This window comes from Papaver somniferum, chromosome 1 (genome assembly GCF_003573695.1).
Source record: "Papaver somniferum cultivar HN1 chromosome 1, ASM357369v1, whole genome shotgun sequence".
Lineage (NCBI taxonomy): Eukaryota > Viridiplantae > Streptophyta > Magnoliopsida > Ranunculales > Papaveraceae > Papaver > Papaver somniferum.
Window position 1 is genome coordinate 116,636,654 of NC_039358.1, and position 16,646 is coordinate 116,653,299.

Below are 16,646 nucleotides of genomic sequence, written 5' to 3' on the forward strand. Positions count from 1 at the left end.
TTCGTGGTTTGATGGGACGATGAGTCCATGTAGTCGTTGAGTTGAACATGATGTTCTGAAACTCGTGAATTGAACATGTCATGAGACAGAGGTATAGTTCTTACGATAAAGTGAGCAAGTATTGCTCATTAGATGGATCATTGAATATTGATTGTTGAACTAATATTCCTTGGTTTGAACAAATATTTATCATCTGAGCAAGTGTTGATCATGTGATGAATTGTTGAATATTTGGTCGTCTGAGCATGTGTTGCTCGTCTGATGCATTATTGGCAGCGTACCAAAAATATTAATTAGAATACTGGTCGTGGAACCGAGCATAATTAATAAAATTAATGACCATGAGGTCGTCATAAAATTATTAAGGTTGGAATCTGGAATGATGATCCTTGGATTCAGAAACCCTAATTTGATCAATTGATGATCAATTCATGGTTCATCAGAATTTCAAACATGGGACGAAGGAGGGAGCGACTACATGGGACCGTGGATCAACCATGTAGTTTCCATATGCTCACGTGAGCAAATACGAAGAACTCCTGAAGAGTTGACGATTTTTTGGTGAAAGAATGATTAAATGCTGGTTTAATCATTTATTCGAAAATGCTCGTCTGAGCCTTATGTGAGAAAACCTAATTAATTATGACGAGGCGAGGGACCGACCATGGAGTCATGAAACCGTCCCTGGGTTGTCACGTGACCGCCTGATGATCACTTCATGAAAATCCAAAGTGTTTGGGAGAGTTTTGGACCTAATGCGAGCAATTGTGCAAATTAGGTCAAAACTTGTGAAAATTGATGGGACCGGCTTCCGTGAGACAAAGATCCAATCTTGGTCGGTCAAGATAGCGTGCTCGTGTCACCAAGGTGTCCGCGTCTCCTTCCTGAGAATTTTGATATTTTCTGACGTGCAATTGAGCATCCATTCGAGAAAATATGTCAAAATTAGGGTTTCGACGAAACTGAGGAAAACACCAGGAGATGATGAAAAATAATTATAAAATAAGGAATGAGGAGGCGTGGGAACGCCGTGGTCAAGGCATGGTCGTCCGGTCGTGACCACGGTCCCGTGGTGCCTTTTCCTTAATTTTATAATATTTTGATGATTTTATGAAAAATTCATGAATTTTGAGAAATTTGATGAATTTTAGGAGTTTCCATGAATTGAAGGAGTTTTCATGAGTTCAAGGAAGAAAAAAATATTAAATAATAAAACAAGGGCGTGTGGGACCGTGGAAGGCATGGCCGGCCGGCTAGGTCCCGGTCCCACGAGTTTTCCTAATTTTTTAATATTTTTTAGGTATTTTGATGATTTGAGGGAATTTTTCCTAATTTGAGAGAAATACCATGAAATCAAGGAATTTGATGAATTCAAGGAAAACTAATAATAAAATAATAAAACAAAGGGGTGTGTGGGACCGGCTAGGGCATGGCCAGCCGGCCAAGGCCCGGTCCCACAAGTTTTCATAATTTATTTTATTTTATTATTATTGGATGATTTGTGCAAAAATACCATGAAATCAAGGAGTTTTTTCATGAAATTAAAGAAATAATAATAATAATGAAATAATAAAGAACCGTAGGTGTGGGGCCGGTTGGGACTAAGGCATGGCCGGTTGGCCAATGGTCACGCCCCACACTCCTTTCCTTAATTTTATATTATTTTTTATGGATTTATGGAAGTACCATGAAACCGAGGAGTTTCCTCAAGACGAAGGAGATTTGATAAAATGAGAGAATTTTCATCAAATCATGGAAAATAATAAAAATGCATTAAAAATATAAAACTGGCGTGGGATTGACCACGACACGGTCGGTCGTGTGTCCATGCTCCCAGCACCCTGGTCAATATTTTTAATTATTTATTATTTTCTTCTCTATTTTGCATAGGTTCATCATTTCGTTGTATTTTTGAAATACTCGTTCGTGCGGTGACTGTTAATGTATCATCGTTGAATACACCTTCACCATTTGAATCGGGGCTTACTTAGAGGTAGCTCAGACGCCCGGTTGTTGATTATTTATTACTAATTGTGGAATTCAGTGGAGAAGAATTCACAAAACTGAGTAATAAGATGTTTATTATTAATTCATAGGATCAGCTGAGGATTCGACTACGAATTCATAATAATAAATTGAGCATTACCATTCCATGGGATCGTAGATTCGACCACAGAATCAGAGTAATTGAGATTTATCTATTACCATTTATGAGACCAGTTGTGGATTTGATCATGAAATCGGAATAATGAGATAATATAGTTATTGTTATTCTATGAGATCAAACCGTGGATTCGATCATAGAATCAGAACAATTGTTATTGCCATTCCACGGGACCAGTTGTGGATTCGACCATGGAATAGGAGCAATTAGGAATAATTAACTTTGTGGCTCCATACTAGCAGAGCAAGCTGTCTAGGAGCATTAATTATCCCGATATGAGTTTGTCGGTAAGTCATATCCTTTATATAGTCAGGGTAAACTCGTTGTTTGTTCCTGAAGACGTTATCGCTCTATACTAGCAGAGCAAGCTGTCTAGGAGCCGTCCATCTCGTGATGCTATATAGAAATAATCACTGAAAGTATTCAGTATTCATGAGATATGTCGTTGTCCAGTCGTGAGACTACATATCTACATTGTACTCTGAGAGAAAGTACTCTCTGTTGAGAATTCGATGAGAGACCCATGTCTCGATACTCACGTCTGATTGCTGAATCAGAGCTTCGTATAATTATGAGTTTACGAATTTATCCTTTGTTGAAAATCCACCATCTACAGGGTCGTAGCAACTCTTAGTTGTGGGTGAGATCGGCTAAGGGAATCAAGTGCGTAGTATCCTGCTGGCTCAGAGACGTAAGGAGCGCAATTGTACCTTGGATCAGTGTGAGATTGATTAGGGTTCAACTACAGTCCAGACCGAAGTTAGTTTGTAGTAGGCTAGTGTCTGCAACGGCTTAATACAGTGTGTGTTCAATCTAGACTAGGTCCTGGGGGTTTACTGCATTTGCGGTTTCCTCGTTAACAAAACTTCTGGTGTTTGTGTTATTTCTTTTCCGCATTATATTTTGTTATATATTTGAAATATCACAGGTTGTTCGTTGAATCAATCAATTGGGAAATCCAACCTTTGGTTGTTGATTGAAATTGATTGATCCTTGAACATTGGTCTTTGATACCGTTCAAGTAGTTTCTCTTGTATTCAATCAGACTCACAGATTTCTATTTGCTTGAGTAAGTATTGAATCGAGAAAGTGAGATATAACTCTTTGATATACTTTTATTAAGACTGAGTCTGACTGTCTAGTTGATTCTCTTAAAAGTATATTGGAGTTTGTCCATAAAGATTGCTAAGCGAAATATTGGGTGTGGTTGTTAGACCCCCGCTTTTTCAGATAGAATGTGTAGTGGAGCTTTAGACTTCACGGCGTACACCAATTGAAGAAGAAGATCTACTGAGGAGCTTGGAGGAACTTCATCAACAAAAGGTATGTGGAGACTAAAACTTATCTATCACTCAGAAGTCTATTATATTCTATCTTCTAATGAGACTAAGTCGTATAGCTATATAGACTTTTAAATTGGGTGTTGTAAACTTTTTGCTTTAGCTATGTTCATCATATTCTTGACGATTTTAGTTAGAAACAATTTATTTGTTGGAGACCAAATATTAAGTCAAAAGATAATCATATGAAAACTACCTTGAACATCTTATATGATTTGTGTGAGACAATTATTTGATGTTAAATTGGGAAGTTTCGTATTGATCATTCAATCATTTGGAAATTACTTGGAGCTAATGGTATGTGTTAGATTACCATTGTCTTCTTCTAAGGATGTTTGAATGATTGAAATTAGAGTTTAGAACAATTACCCATGTATGGATACAACACGATATGCACACTCAGTATGCGAACTGTTTTGTTATGATTCAAGTCTGGAACTCTTGTATGCGTACCTAGTATGCGAACGGTTTACCTGAGAAGGTTCGGAACTCTTGTTTTCGTACCTAGTATGCGAACGGGTTTGCCTGAGTTGGGTCCAAGACGGTTGTTCGTGAACCGGGTTTGCGAACGGCTTGACTAGCCAAGGTCCGAAGCTGTTGTTCGCGTACCTAGTTTGTGAACACAGTGGTTAAGTTCTAAAATCGGTTATGTATGATTCTCATACTCATGAACTAAAACATTTATGATTTAAGGAATGCAAATTAACTTTGAAAACCGTGGCTTAATGTTTATCAATTGATTCTTGTATAAATACTTTGTACGATTACGAATCAATCTGATTTTGTTTCGATTTGTTCATATATATTTCTATGAGATAGTGAACAATTGAACAACTCTATTAAAACACAATTAAATTTATTTGATTATCTTTCATGTTTGATTAATCATCATATTCGGTCTATAAGTGTTAGATGAATAAGGCTAAGACAAAAATGTTCATATGGATAACTTCGGTTAACTATTATTAATCCAACTCAATATACACGTTTAGGTACGGTTACCCATATCTAAATATAAGTATATTTCATTTGTGTGTAACAAGCTAAGACCATCTATCGGTGGAGATTAATTGCTTAATTTCCAAGCAGTCTTAGCTTGAATCTTAAATCAGGATTTCATCTAACGGTGGATATTGAATGCTTTGTACTAAGCTATCTTAGCTTTGATGGTTAGCAAACCTGATCTGAAAGACTATATAAGGGAGAACTCTAGCAACTGGAAAACTTGATCCCGACATTTTCTTGTGTCCTAGTTGCAAACTAGAGTTGATTCTCTTTTAGTCTAGGTTTTTCCAAAACCATATTAGGTTAACGACTTGAAGACTTCATTTGGGATTCGTGAAGCCAGATCCAACTATTTTCTCTGCAGTTGCGTATTCTGATCTTACTTTTTCTATCATATTGAGTTTTATCTTCTCTAAGATTTACTCGAGATTTATCTCCAATAGGTAAGATATAAAAATTAATCACAACAGTTCTTCGTCTCAGACTCTTGTGAATCCGTAATAACTTTTTCTGTTAATAAGTTGTGTTATTGTGAGGTGATTGATATTTCTAGGCTGCTCATCGGGAGTATAAGATCGGATTATCAATTGGTTCTTGTTCACCTTGATTTATCAAAATACGGAACAAAAACCGAATAAAGAATAGACATATATGTGGGAGACAAATCTGTTTATAAGTCTTCGACTTTGGGTCGTAGCAACTCTTAGTTATGGGTGAGATCAGCTAAGGGAATTAAGTGCGCAGAATCCGGCGTGGTTCTAGAGGCGTAAGGACGCGACTGTACCTTAATCGGTGAGAGACTTGGTTAGGGCTCAACTACATTCCAGTACGAAGTTAACTTGTATTAGGCTAGTGTTTTTAGCGGCTTAATACAGTATGGTGTTCAATGCTGGACAAGGTCCTGGGGTTTTTCCTGCGTATGCAGTTTCCTTGTTAACAAAATTTCTGGTGTCTGTGTTATTTCTTTTCCGCATTATATTTGTTTATATAACTGAAATATCACGGGTTTTCCGCAGTTCAATCAGTTGATAAATACGACCTTGTTTGTTGGATATAACTTGATTGACACTTGGACATTGGTCTTTGGTACCGTCTAAGTTATTTCTCATATCAATCAGGCTCACGAATTTCTATATATCTTTTCGATTTGCTGATTGTATTGAGAAATGGAGATAAAGTTGTTTGATATATTTTTTGATTGAGTCTCACTTTTAAGTTGGTGCTCTCGGAATTATATTTGAGTTTAGTCCATACAGATTTCCGAACGAATTATTGGGTGTGGTTGTTATACCCCCGCTTTTTCAAGAACCAATGGTTATATCTCTCCCTTGTGTTGCTGGGAGAAACTGAGATGGAGAGAGCTTAAACAAGCTGACAGAGAGATAGAATGGGCCTTGGAATACGAGGTTTTTTTCTTCTATTTTCTTTTCTCTACAAGAAAGAAAAGAAAAAAAAACTAAACTACGGACTTATCATCTTGTAATCAAGAACTAATACAATAAGGGGGTTGAGAACAAAACCACCACATGTTAAGAGTGATTTGTTAAGGCATACTTAGCCAGAGTATATGCTACTGAGTTCCCATCTCTTTTGATGTGGTTAAACTTGAATGCAGTGAGCTTTCTTGTCTGAGCTTTGATTTGGTTAACAATCTGAACCAATCTCTAAAGTATGTGAGCTTTCTCCTTAGTTAGCATCTTGACCACTTTCTCAACATCACTTTCAATAATTACTTTTGTATACCACAACTGCAAATTCAGAAGCTAACATGACTGCTCTAGTTTCATCCTCAATATAACTTAACACTTCATGAGATTTTGTACAACAACCTTTGAAAATTACATCATTATCTCTTGCAACAACTGCCCAACCTGCCTTGTAGTTGTCAAAAGTAGCATCAACATTGAGCTTTGTCAAGTTAGATTCAGGAGGACTCAATTTAGATGACAATCTTCTAGGTTGCAAAAATATGAGTATGTTGTTATTCCTCTGGGAGCAATTGGATTGCATAGTTGAACCAACACACCTCATCTTTGATAATACTTTGGACAGAGTTGTTGTTGTTATTAATAACTCTATCATTCCTGTTTTTCCATAATGCCCATAACACACAACTACCATTCTTAAACACCTCATAAGTCTCCTTCTCTATTAACCAACTAGCAATCACTTTTTTACAATTAAAACCTTTGTAATTTTTTGTTCTGCCACCTAAAGGAGACCCAAAGAAAGTGATGATAGCCACAAGACAGTGGGAAAAAATATGTTCAAGGTCTTCGACTGTCGTATTGCATAGTCTGCGTTCTTTCTTTATACCTCCAACATACTTTCCTAGAAGTTTAATATATGGCTAACCCCTCATGCAATAATCTCCATATAAAAGTGAGGATTTTGTGCAAGGTATTTAATGTTCCAGAAAGTTTTCCAAGGAAATGTGCCACTAGTAGATGAGTTATAGTTTGTTTCTGTTTCAAGTACTTTATGAAAGATTTACATGAAAACGTACCATTGGGGTGTGGTTTCCAGATGAGATGTTTTTCATTTGCTTCAACTTCTCCTGGTAGATATATGCTCAAGATATGAGATGTTGAAGATCTTGGAACAACTGATAAATGAGCTCAGTATTCCATATGGTCGGGTTTTGCAAAATGAGGCCTGAAACCTTTTATATGTTTCCCAAAGAGATATTATCCTTTAACTCCGGTCTGTAGTTATGGTGATTATTAAGCTATAGATATTTAGTAATGGGTATTCTGTCACCATTCCCACACTCCAAATGCACTAATCTTTCAAGTTTTCTCTGCATTATATAATTAATTTCCACGTAAAAGTACTTATTGACTTTGTCATATGTTCCCAAAAGGCTTTATCCTTGAAGTACTTGGCTTTTATTCTAGCTTCCCGCATACAATTCTGGTCTTTAAGAAATTTTCGTACCAACTTTGGGATTTGAGCTCTATTTAATTGAGTTAAATACCTTATTCATGGCTCCTCATTATCTTCTAGAAAAGTATTCCAGTTTATGAAATGTATCTTTCTGGTGTTGTGATTATGCCCTCACCAGAAGTAACATATGACTTCGTCCAGTTTTGTAATGACAACCTTTGGGAGAAGTGAAGTGGGTATGTCGTATGGAGTAATTAGCCCAAGAACATGCGTAATTAATATTTTTTTCCCCGCATGATTAAGGAAAATCCTATTCCGTCCCGCAAGCTTGTTTTCGAACTCCTCATATAAGAAATCATAAGAGTTAACTCTATGGATGGTTTTAAGAGTTGGTAACCCAAATACTTTTCATTACTTTCCATTTGTGTAACACACAAAATATCAGCAACATGGCATCTTCTGTCATCTCTTACTCTGTTACTGAATAGAATATCAGCTTTTTCAAGGTTAGCTTACTGGTCTGACGATATTGCATATATGTGTAGAATATGTTGCAGACATTGTAGAGTTCTGTCATCGAGGGTGCCGAAGAAGAAGAGGTCATCGGTGAATATAAGGTGAGATATAGATAGACCCATACGTTAACTCTGTAACCATTATAGAGAGCGCTTGCTTCCAGTTTTTTGATCATCCAAGATAAACCATGTCCACATAGAATGAAAAGATAACGTGACAGAGGGCATCCTCGTATCAGCCCTCTCCCACTCACCAAATGCCCCTCAGTGGTGTCATTTACAATAATGAAAAATGAAGTCGTGGTTATACAACTCATGATGACCTTATGAGTATCACCACAAATGCCATAAGCTCTAGGACATTGACTAAGGAAGCTCCGCGAACTTCTGTTACATGTTTTACTAATATCTATTTTAAGTGCAAAAGCTCCTAATATATAATTTGATTGGTTCATGGAATGAATCAACTCTTTTGCTATGAGAATGTAGTGGAGAATGAGTCTTCTCGGCATAAAAGAAGATTGTGTTTTATCCTCTATCAGATCTACCAACTAGCTTCAGTCTTTGAGCTAAGATTTTAACAACTATTTTATTACATATGGCTATGGGATCTATATTCAAAAGGCATAGAGGGATGTTTTAGTTTGGAGATAAGGATTAGGTTAGTGTGATTGAGACCACTTTAAATGCTAGCCGAAATTACCTCATTTCCAACATTCTCCCAGCATTTTTTGTAAAACATTGGTGGTATGTTATCTGGTCCAGGAGATTTGTGAAAGCTCGTGCCTTTAAGAACATTCCACACCTCCTCCTGAGTTGGGATGGCCATTGTAGCTTGATTATTACCTTTTATAAGTTGGATGTCATAGCTAAATTAACCGCAACACGATGGTCACTAGGATCTTTGTTGAAGTTGCTGGAAAAATGTTGAATAATGAGCCTGGATATGTTATCGTGACTAGAAACCCATAAGTTGTTATTATCTCTGAGAGCTTCGATAACATTCTTTTTTCTTCTTTGTTTCACCGCCATATGAAATATTTAGGTGTTTATGCTGCCAGAATTTTATCTCAACCTCCAAAAGATTTTCAATTTTATTTATCAAATCTGCTTCTTCACTTCTGATATCTCTGATGTGTGATGACTTCTGCAACTCTAGAAGGTTTTCTTGGCATTCTCAATTACTTTAGTTAAATTTCCAAAGGTTTTCTTTCCCCACTCTGCGAGACTATTCCCATCTTCCTTAATATTGTCCATAGTGTTACCAATAGCCTTGTCCCAAGACTTTTGAACTTCACCATTGAAATCTTGATGGTTTATCCAATGGTATTCAAATTTGTATTATGGTTTTTGTCTTTTGCATATTTTCTGCGGATTCAAACAGATTGGTGAATGGTCACTACCCAGTAACGAAACATGGAACACAACATCTTTAGGAAATTGTAACCACCAGTTTGGAAAAACAAGAACTTGATCCAACCTGGAGAAAATTAGAGTAGATACAATAGCATTGTTGGTACATGTGAAAACTAGACCACAATACCCGGTCCATACCGATAAGACCCTTGTCCTATATCATTTTATTGAAGTCCCTATTGTGATTATTGTTATCAAATCTGCCACTGTTTTTCTCCTTCATGGACTTAATTGAATTGAGATCACATTATACAATAAAGGTTTCTTAGTTTATCAATGTATCTGGATGTGCGAAACCAAAGTTGTTTTCTATCATTTCTTGCAGGAGGCCCATACATACATAACAAATCCCAAATAGAACTCAAAATATGATTTACTTAACCGTGAATGAGATTTAAGTTACTCTTAATTAAGTTCACCTTGACTGAATTATGCCATAACATGATCAATCCACCTTTACTTCCCACATGTGGTACTATAAAATGCTCACTAAATTTAACTGAGAAATAAGTTTACTAGTCTTACAATTATCATGTTTGGTTTCAGACAAGAATACGATACTAAGGATTACACGCTTTAAGTAGAATTCTAAATAACGAATTGTCTAGGGATTCCCTAACCCCCACCCACAACCCACACCCGACGGTTCCAAGAGTATACTTACATTGAGCTTGCGACTGATTTAGGGAAACCACTACACCCATAACTTCAACATTCATCATATAAAATTTGGATTTTGTATTAGGGGTTACCTGATCAATGTCCACTGGAGATGCATAACGTTTTTTCCCGATCATGAAATCCTCCTCTAAAGAGTTTTCCTGAGAAGTGAAATCCTTGAAAAAGTGGGGGTACAACAACCACACCCAATATTTCGCTTAGCAATTTGTATGGACAAAACCCAATATACTTTCTAGAGAATCAACTAGACAGTCAGACTCAATCTAGATAAAAAGTATATCAAAGAGTTTATATCTCAATCTCTCGATTTGATATATACTCAAGCAAATAGAAATATGCGAGTCTATATCAAATACTAGAGAGATAACTTGGATGGTACCAAAGACCAATATCCAAGTGTCAATCAATTTAAATCAACAACCAAAAGGTTGGATATTCTAATTGATTGAACAACGCACAACCTGTGATATTTCAATTATATAACAAAATATAATGCGGAAAAGAAATAACACATACACCAGAATTTTGTTAACGAGGAAACCGCAAATGCAGAAAAACCCCGGGACCTAGTCCAGATTGAACACACACTGTATTAAGCCGCTACATACACTAGCCTACTCCAACTTAACTTCGGTCTGGACTGTAGTTGAACTCCAATCAATCTCACACTGATCCAAGGTACAGTTATGCTCATACGTCTCTGATCCCAGCAGGATACTACGTACTTGATTCCCTTAGTTGATCTCACCCACAACTAAGAGTTGCTACGACCCAAAGTCGAAGACTTTAATAAACAAATCTGTATCACACAGAAAAGTCTACGGTAATAGATAAATCTATCTCCCATGAATATACCTACGAGTTTTGTTCCGTCTTTTGATAAATCAAGGTGAACAGGAACCAATTGATAAACCGGACTTATATTCCCGAAGAACAACCTAGTATTATCAATCACCTCACAATAATCCTAATCGACGCAGCGAAAAAAGATATTGTGGAATCACAAACGATGAGACGAAGTGTTTATGATTTATTTTATATCTTGCCTATCGGAGATATCAATCTCAATCCAATTATTACAATTGTACTCGTACGATAGAAACAACAAGATCAGATCACACAACTACGAGAAAGTAGTATCAGTCTGGCTTCACAATCCCAATGAAGTCTTTAAGTCGTTAACCTGGTTTAATAGAAGAAACTAAAGATTAAAGGAGAATCGACTCCAGCTTAGCATAACTAGTATCACACAGAAGGTGTGGGGATTAGGTTTCCCAGTTGCTAGAGTTCTCTCTTATATAGTCTTTCAAATCAGGGTTTGCAATCAATATTAGCTTGGTAACAAAGCATTCAATATTCACCGTTAGATGAAAACCTGATTTAGATTCAAGCTAATATCTTTCAACTTAGATCGAAAAAATAGCTTGTTATACACAAATGAAATGCACGTTTCTAGGCTTGTGTAACCGTACCCAAACTTGTACGTTTGTTGGTTCAACAACAGTCAACCAAATGGTTAGCTAGATGATCACTTTCATATCAACCATATTCTTCTTCACCATAACTAGTTCAAGTGACTCAAATGAACTAGTTAGAGAGGTGTTCAATTGCAAGGAAATCTTATGTAACTATACAAGACACAATCGAAGCAAAAACGATTTGATTCACTCGAATCGGTTCATGAACTAAATAGCCACGGTTTGCATCTGCATTCCTTAGTTTATATAAGAATAAGTTCACAAACATCGTTTTTATATATAACCTACTCAAGTTCGCGGACTGGGTTAGCGTACTTAAGTTCCCGGACGGAGTTCACAAACTCCAACAGAAATTCTCGGGTTTGAGAACTTTGCCAGTTCGCGGACTTGGTTCGCGGACTTAGCTTACGCACTACTCCAGTTCACTTGATCAATAAAGTTCGCAAACTTCGGTTCAAGGAATAAGGACTTATACATATATGTGTTTCCACAACAATGCTTATATCCTCCAATGGTTATATAATTTATACTCTCATTTCAATCATTGGAACATTCTTAGAGGACGTTGATATTCTATAGTTGTTATTCACAAACTATTTTTCGTCAAAGTAAGCAATTTCCAAAGTGATTGAAACTTGTCATGGCTTTCGTCACTAGGTAAAGATGAACTTGGTTAAAGCGAAAGCTTACCAACACATATTTCGAGAAATAGATAGGCGAGATAAACTCGGCTCGAAATAGCAAATGTGTATAATCTAAGTCCATATGGCAAAAAGACTTTTGTCTCAAGATAGGAGATAAATAGACTTTTGAGTGATAGATAAGTTCAAGTCTCCACATACCTTTTAGTCGATGAAGATCCACCAGTTCATTGAGTAGTCCTTCGTCTTTTATGATGATTGTCATGGAGTTCTTGAGCTCAACTACACTTATCCTAGTCCGAGACCTTAGCTATAGTAGACTAGAAATCAAGACTTATAGTTTTGATCACTAACATTGATAAACATGCTTGAGATAGCAACGCATGCGAGTTCGACCGAGCAATGCTCTAACAATCCTTTCTAGCATCTCTTTTCCATTGTCCTTGCTTATTTTTCTTGTGTCTAGTAACTTCTGCATCCTCATCCGTGTTTTGATTATCATTAATCCCATTGAGAATGTATTGGAAATAGATTTTCACTTCATATGCGATTCGAAGTTATATTAGGTACATCGGCGGAGCTATATGCAAGTTGTGGGTGGCTATGGCCACACCAAGATTAAGGAGATTAAGTAGGGATATATGCAGATTTCTTCCAAGATTTCCAAGTTCTGTACAACGTGGCCCCTCCATAATTTAAATCCTGGCTTCGTCGTTGATTAGGTATTAGTTTTAAAGTTTCCTTATGTTAAAGAAGAGTTTATTTACAGTATTTGATTAATATTTAGAAGTATTATCCTAATATAGGATTCGTAGAGTTTTAGGAAATTGATCTAAGATTTGTGATGCCTATAAAAGGCAATGGTTATTGTCTTTGTAAGACACACCAAACTATTATCAGTGTGGTCGTTTATTGATTTTGTGTTTATTCTCTCCTCCCTTAATGTCGGGTCCTACATTTTGGTATCAAAGCAAGGTGTGAGAGAGATGGGAAATGGAGAAAATTATAATTTTGGTAGAGAATTCTTGGTTCTTGTGTTTTAAAGAGAGAGTCTTAAAAAAATAATTAAAAAGATTAGATTATTGAGTTTACATGACAAGAAAAGTGACAAATGTTGTTGTGGGTTTAAGATGTTAGTGGATTTCACCACCTAAGTAGTGCACGTGTGTGCTGGAAAAGGTCTTGCGAACTGGTGAAGACTCACAACTATATCGCCAGTTCCATAATGTTGGTGATTATTCACCAAGGATCGGAGGCATGCTCGAAACCAACACAGAACATAGGAAAGTAGTTTGAGTTTGTGATGTTTGGAGAAGTTTTCTTGATCATGAATCAGTCCAGAAGTGCTTTTATTGCCGTTAATTTATATTGAAGATTATGAGAAGATTTTGAAACCAACACAAAGATGGAAGTTGGAAGTCAATATATTTTGGTTATGACTCAAGTTTGGGTTAATATTGAAAGAATATTGTTTCTATGGATTTGTGGTTGTGCACAAGGGCGAGAAGATGGTGATGGAATCAAAGATGTCTTTGGGTGATTTTGAGTCCGATAAGGGTTAAAAGTTCTGATAGTGAGTTAAACTCGATTAAAACTTATCTTGTGTCGTTGATTGCAAGTGATGAGTTGCAATTATTATCGACTCAATAATGAAGATTAAAGTTTATTTGTGTGTTTGAGACAACTTAGGAAAGATGAATATGTCTTGGAGTCGAATTTGGAAGCAAAGGCAAAGTTATTAAAGTAGCTGCATCCAATTGGTGTGAACTGACAACAACTCGTGCAAATATCGGAGAGGAAAGCTTGTCCAAGTTTGTACAGAAGCATGTTAATTCTGCAGGAGCGTGGAAATTCTGCAGAAGTGTAGGAAATCTGTAAAGGCATGACAGAGGGTAGGAACAACCACAGTTCATGGCAAAAGTATTGCTGGCGAGAGTTGGGAAAAAAACGTGGCAGGAAAGAAGGGTAATTAAATACCGTCACAGTTTGTGACGGAAACATGACTAAAGGACAGTGACAAAAATTGGAACACTGGTAAAGTCTGACAATCTCAATAGTCGTGGCAAAAAAAACAGGTTATCATAAAAAAAAGAAGAAACAACAACAAGGTTGTGATGAAGAAAGATAAGACACAACACGAGGTTGTGAGAAACAAACAATTTGAAGATTTTTTGTACGTAATAAGGAATACGATAGGTTTGTGAACCTATGAATTATGGAAAACGTCATAACAATTTAAGGTTGTGATCGTGAAGGTAAAGCGACATGTGTACTTGAGAAGAGAAGAAAAGTTTGTGAACTGGAAAATGTCAGGCCTAACAAACATCATAAATGTCGGTTGTGACTCTTGATAAAGTAACATGTGAAGAGAAGATAGAATAGAAGATAAGAAACGATGCTCAGTGGATACAAATTACGAGTGAAGCAGATTTGTATGAAATTCTATGATTATGCAATGCAGGATTCGTTGAAAAAGAAAAGGGACTTGGTTTCTTGTTCGCCTAGCAAGTGGATAGAGCGCAACAAAGAGGATTGTGTTTCTAGCTTGTCAGGGAATGTTATTATAATAAATAAGTATCATAGGGAAGGCGGCGGGATATGATTTTCCATTATCGCTCTGAGGAAGACAAAGGGATGTGCAAGGTGGCATGATGTCTAGAGAGTACACAAGTATTTCATTAAAGAAACCAGAGGTCCGAAGAGTTAGTGAACATGTCGGGGAGTATGTTGAAGAGTTAACCGTTTTTCGGTTGCAAAGATTGTTGAGAATGATTCTTAACGGAGTCTTAGTTAAAGGAAGAATGTTGGAATATATTTTAACTGAGACTTTCCTATGTGATTCAAAGTTATATTAGGTATTAATTTTAAAGTTTCCTTATGTTATGGAAGAGTTTATTTATAGTATTTGATTAATATTTAGAAGTGGTATCCTAATATAGGATTCGTATAGGTTTAGAAAATTGGTCTAAGATTTTTGATACGTATAAAAGGAAATGGTTATTGTCTTTATAAAACACCAAATTATTATCAATGTAGTCGTTTATTGATTTGGCATTAATTATCTCCTCTCTCAATGTCGGATCCTACATAAGGAGATAAAACACTTGTATGGGTTTTCAAGAGCCGAGAGATTCCATCTTTAAGGGATTCATTTTCACGTGTGATTTGAATTAGCTAGATAAATCTTCTTCATAATCAACATGAACATGGATTTGGCATGTCATTACTATACATAGTATTATAGGTCTGGCTAGTGAAGTGTGATAGTGGCGCGTCACAACATAGCCGACTGAGTCAATGCACAACCATGATGGCGGTACACTGCATAGACTGTAAAGAGCTAAGATAAAGGTACTCTGCAGAGACAGTAAAGCGTCAGGATGGCGCTACACTGTAAAGTCAGTGGCCAAGTAACAAAGCTTATTGACCGATACAGTGAAGCTTCATTGAGAAAGACAAGACAATGCCAAATGACAAATGCAACATGCGATTTTGGCATTGATGCATATCCATATAATTGAGTTGGCCCAAACTCAAGGATGATGCAAGAGTGTAAAATATGCCAAGAGTTGTCTTATGCATTAGTCCAAGGCTGGCAAAATCTTGGACAATGCAAGCAAGCTAGTGATGCAAGAGTATGCATTACTATTGTCGAGAAAATTGGTCAAGTGAAGCATATAACGCATGAGTAACCAGAATGAGCTAATGGAATGAACAAGATGATTGTACCGCAATTTAGATGTACATTGGCTTAAGCCGAGACAACTACAGTTCCATGTTGGTCGTGTATTGGATCAAGGCCAAAGTTCAGTAATGCACAACAACGACGCACATGATCAAGTGACGGTTAATGTTGGTTATTAGACTTGTGAGCATGCCAATGATGCGAGACAAGTTGGAACAGTGATGAAGTGAGTTTATAACCTTATTACAATGTCCAAAACCGTTTTGGACAGGTGTGGCATGAATTGGCATAAGTTAGAGAACATGGTCAGTTATGCACAATTCTAGGCGATTATAGAAATACCCCTTGAACACTTGGTTGTCCAAGGCTTGTGAATTTGGTATGCACAATTTTTTGCTATGTAACTAATGTATAAATAGTGTTATAGGCATTGAAAATTAGTATGCTTACATAGAGGATAGTTTGTAGAGATGTACTCTCATGTTTGAGAGAATAAGGCATCTGTTTGTGGGTAAAAACGGTTTCTGCTGGTTTTGGTAAATTTGGGTGTGTGGATGAGAAACAAATATAAACCTAAAACAAATGCACTGCACGGGAGTACTTTAGATTCGAGAGATCAATCTGTACAATCCTGGCCTAAACCAAGAAATGGTCGTTCCAGTCTTGCTTCGGTCACAAAGTGAAGGAAAAGGGTTGGTCTTAGGGAGGGAAGCGAAGAAGGTGTTGAGACCAGAATGGTTAATTCTGAAGGTGTGTCTATTTTATGACTTGTATCATAATTTGGAACTGGCTTGCGGAATGGAAGCTATCAGTTCTTTAGTATTTTTCTAGATAC